Consider the following 4,891-nt stretch of genomic DNA (forward strand, 5'->3'; position numbering starts at 1 on the left):
TATTAGATGAATGATGTCCAACCAAATTGTATTATAATCCTTTAAGTGCGTAATTAAAACACTTAATATGAAATTAAGCACATACATGTGTAGTGCATTTTTAAATTCATGATCTGCCCTTATATTGGATCATTGTAATATGACTTAGAGAATATATACTTACGATTATAAAAAGAGGATCACGTGCAAGTGTAGATTTGTGGATTACTGTGGATTACTCTTTAAGACCTGTGGTTGCTATGGGAAGACAAAAGTTGATATGGACAACAGAGACAGGTCGTATATTTATAAGGTAAAGAGAAAATCGACATCTACTTCCGTTGATATCTCTCAATGTGTGTCTATGCCCATTTCCCTCCTCACCCAAGCCGTCCCGGGGCCTGGGCCAGAGGTACATTGTACTCTCGATCAACCACGGGGTTTTTATGTAAACATACGATTGGTGTTTTTACAAACACTCGCTTCATAGTTAATTAATTCTGAAAATAAGCAATTACAGTAATGACACGTTATGTACAGTAAGAGATGGTTTCTCTGTTGTCAAAAAGTATTATCTATCCATGTAATAATTATCATTAACTTATTCATACACTTACATTACTATTACGGTTTTAGCGAGTTTTTTAAGATTAAGAGATCTTAGGAAACAACCAAAAACATATAAGACATGTGTTTTGTGTATTTTGCATATACTAATGTACATTTTACGTGTAACACGGGATTATTGATTATTATAATAATTTATTGAACATTTATCCTATATAGTCAACAAAAACAATCTAAAATATGCCATCAGCAATTTGAATTAAATATTTCATTGATAAATGCAATCAAACACAGGACATAATTATTGTTTTCCGTCATCACCCCCTTGTTTGTCTATATACATGTAATCAACCAATGAATTAATAGTGTTTTATTTGTCGACAGCAGGTAACGGTATAATGATTTTAATTACACCGGGACATCCAACTCCAACAAATTGATTATTAAAACAATTTGTACAGACGTGTAGTAAAAAACACCAAACAGTGTGTACATAAAACCTCGGGTGATCGAGTACCTCTCCCCGGGCCCCCGGGCACGGCTTGGGTGTGGGTGAGATGAGCACAGACACATTGAGGATTATTAACGGAAGTAGATGTCGATTTCTCCTTACCTTATAAGTATACGACCTGTCTCTGTAGTCCCATATCAACTTTGTCTTAAATAGTAATCCACAGTAACCACAAATCTACACTTCATTTTAAATCACGTGACCTGTTTCAGATCGTAATTAATCAATATAGTATACATTTATATATATATATATTTTAAGCGATGAGGAGAAGACGATCTCTAATATAGTAATCTTGACTTTTTTACTATAACTTGTAATATTAATTTATTCACATATATTGTCCATAATTTTAGTACATTCTTGTCTCGAAAGCCATTTTTACTATTGAAGAATATTTCAAATTGTATATGTTGTGTAAAATGTGTTTGACGTTAATTAAATATATTATTATTATTTATATATTCAATGTTATATTTGATTTCCAGTTTTAAACAAACAAAAACTTACAGCTAGTCTTAAAGCAAAGGCCACATACTTATCTAATTAATTATGGTGACTGATGATAGTACATATGATGTATAATTCATTTAAAATCAAATTCACACGTGCAATGTATTGAAAGATAAATTGCAAATTTTGTTTGAGTGAATATCTTTTATATCTTTTGCACTATTTTTACAATAGACCAGACGGAATTTTATCAGTAAATAATTTTATTTATTACTTTCAGGTCATGGAATCACCTTTGACCTTCACCCCACGCCGTAGCCTTGACTTTGATGGAGGATGAGGTCAAAACCCTGATGACCCCTGAAGTGAAGAAGAATATCAGTCAAACTGTTTGATGATGAGGATTCTGGACTAGGGATGGATGACGGGGTGAGTGTTTAATATGCAAAAATATAGGAGGGGAAAAAAGGAAAACCCCAAAAGAAAAACAACATATCTTTTATTAAACTACAATAAATTATACATACGATTTTTTTTCTCAAAAGAATGAAATAATACCAACATTATTGATTGTCATTGTTATTGTTACATACATGTATAGTGTCTTGATCTAATTTATATAATGAGCCTGTGTTTATGTTTCAGTTTGAGAGTCCAGTACACTACAAGGTTTCTACAAGACTGGATTTCAGTAACGTGTTTGCTTCCCCGTCAGAGGTAGGTAACTCGGAATATACGTAATAGTTTTTATACATATACACGATAAATATATAAGTACAAACGAAAACAAAGGAAAAAACAACTACATATAAGCATGTCAATAACAGCTGGTATACATTATAGATACGGACGTTACATGGACAGAAAATGAACTATTATATTTATACAAGATTCCAAATGTTTTACGTCAAATGGTATCTTAATTAATAGTTGTTTCTATGTTTGTTTTTACTTTCAGACAGCTGAAGGAAAACGACAGAAGTTGCTTCAGACGATCTCTCTTCTCAGGAAAACGGCGACGTGATGACGATGAGGATTGTTTGTCGACTCCATCCAAGTTACAGAGGAGAGACGAGCCCGTGTCCCGGGGATCATCGTCATTTGTGGTAGGTACAAAGTTAAATAATCCTTATTAGTTCTACAAAAAAACATGTTTCATGGATATTTTTCTGTCCTCTTCTGCTTTGAAAGAGAGTCATAGAAAAAATAACACCGATTCAATTAATGTGCAGCAGAATGATTTGATACGATACTTTCTACTAAATTACATGTATTAATTACCAAAATTTATTACCAAACCGACATTGTAATGATAACCTCTATCAATAGCGATGCTAATTACCATTTATATTTTACAGGAAAGTCCAGTATCACGTGACGTGAAGGATGCTGTAAACCGTTTGTAGAGGAGGAGGATTTGATTGGGGACGGTACACACACGTTTTGTCTGCCGACCATCAGGGGCAAACACCAGGACCTCAAATCTATTTCTGCTGATACGGTAAGTGGCATATCTATCATAATCTATTTAGAAAATAACAAAGCGATAAATGCTCAGTAAGTTTAAAGAGATTTATTACACGAATATGATTGCACCAAAATACACCGTGCTATAAACATACTTTATCAACGAAATCAACTAGAATATCGGCGAGACAAAAATTTTCCGAGATTTTTTCACAACACAGTACAGTTGTCATAAACTAGTATCTGCCACAAATCTACAATCTGTCAGAACCAAATCATACAGTCCATACTTTCATCAAAGGTACCATTCAATTTTGCTTATTTGTCTTAATTATTCATGTTATTTTTATTTTACATATCAACAAGTGGCAGATATCCTGACCGGAAGTTACGATGACGTCATTAGTGATTACAGAATCATCGATTGTCGATACCCGTATGAGTACGATGGAGGTCCTATCCAGGTATGTAGCTTTTTAACGGTTTAAGTTGAAATAATGTTCACCCGATCCTTTTGTATTTTGTTTTTAAAATAAAACATGTTTACACTGAAATCAAACGGTCACCATGGTAACATAGGATAGTGCAATTTCGAATTATCAAGATTAAAAAATAAATCACATATAATAAAATGGATCCACAAGAAAAATTTTTTGCTCGGCAAAATTTATCCACGAAAACATTAATTAACTTCGCAATACTAATTTTGATTTAAGAAGAAAAAAAAAACTATTTTCTTCCATTTCCAAAGAATGCAGAGAGAACATGTACACGTACACACGTGACCAGGTTCAGCAGCTACTCCACGACAGACAGAGTTGTGACGTCACCGGAAAAGAGAACTGTCCTCATCTTCCACTGCGAGTTTTCATCAGAACGAGGTCCTAAAATGTAAGTTGTCAAAAAAAAAACAAAAAAAAACAAAAAAAATGTTCGACTGATTGTACTTAGATTAAACACTTCGAATTGTGGAAAGCATCAAAAAGATTAAACTATTTTAACTATACACAATTGTAAATATGGATAAGCTTACACGCATACTGGTAATCACTGTCATTAAATGAATTCATTATTTTTTATAGGATGCGATTCTTGAGGACCCAGGACCGTGCTCAGAACGAGGTTAACTACCCGGCCTTGACCTACCCCGAGATGTACCTCCTTGATGGCGGATTTAAGGCTTTCTATCAGACTGACAAGGTGAGTTTAAACATTAAAACAAAAAAGTAAATAATCATGGAATTGTAATTGAATATGATAAAATTAACAGACACGTTAATGGGAAAAGAGAGATGGTCTTAAAATTAATAAATACACAACAAAAACTCATAGCAATAAGATAAACGGTCCTCAATCAGGTAATCAATTTACTTTTGTTTATAAACATCACTATATTTATCTTTGTAGACCCTCTGTTATCCTATGGAGTACAAGCCCATGCTTCATCCTGGTCACGGTAAAGATCTACGTCACTTCCGGTCGAAATCCAAGTCTTGGTCTGCTGGAGACAAGAAGAAAAGCAACTGTCGGCGCCTAGTTTGTAATTCGCCAATTAGAAACAAGCCCATGCTTCATCCTGGTCACGGTAAAGATCTACGTCACTTCCGGTCGAAATCCAAGTCTTGGTCTGCTGGAGACAAAGAAGAAAAGCAAAACTGTCGGCGCTAGTTTGAAGTTTCGCCAATAAGAAACAATCCATGCTTCATCCTTGTCACGGTAAAGATCTACGTCACTTCGGTCGAAATCCAAGTCTTGGTCAGCTGGAGACAAGAAGAAAAGCAACTGTCGGCGCCTAGTTTGAAGTTTCGCCAATTAGAAAAGGCTAACTTTACACTGACTCCCAATTTTATTACGATATATACATGTAACAACTTTGGGTCCAGAAAGCTATTGACCAAAGTATTTGATGGTTCG

General features: G+C 34.3%; 1 pseudogene; it reads left to right on the plus strand.

Moving 5' to 3' along the window:
- Positions 1-1,793: 1,793 nt before the first annotated feature.
- LOC138334478 (M-phase inducer phosphatase-like) lies at positions 1,794-4,645 on the plus strand (annotated as a pseudogene).
- The last annotated feature ends 246 nt before the right edge of the window (positions 4,646-4,891 follow it).

Source organism: Argopecten irradians, chromosome 11 (genome assembly GCF_041381155.1).
Source record: "Argopecten irradians isolate NY chromosome 11, Ai_NY, whole genome shotgun sequence".
In the NCBI taxonomy this organism is placed as follows: domain Eukaryota; kingdom Metazoa; phylum Mollusca; class Bivalvia; order Pectinida; family Pectinidae; genus Argopecten; species Argopecten irradians.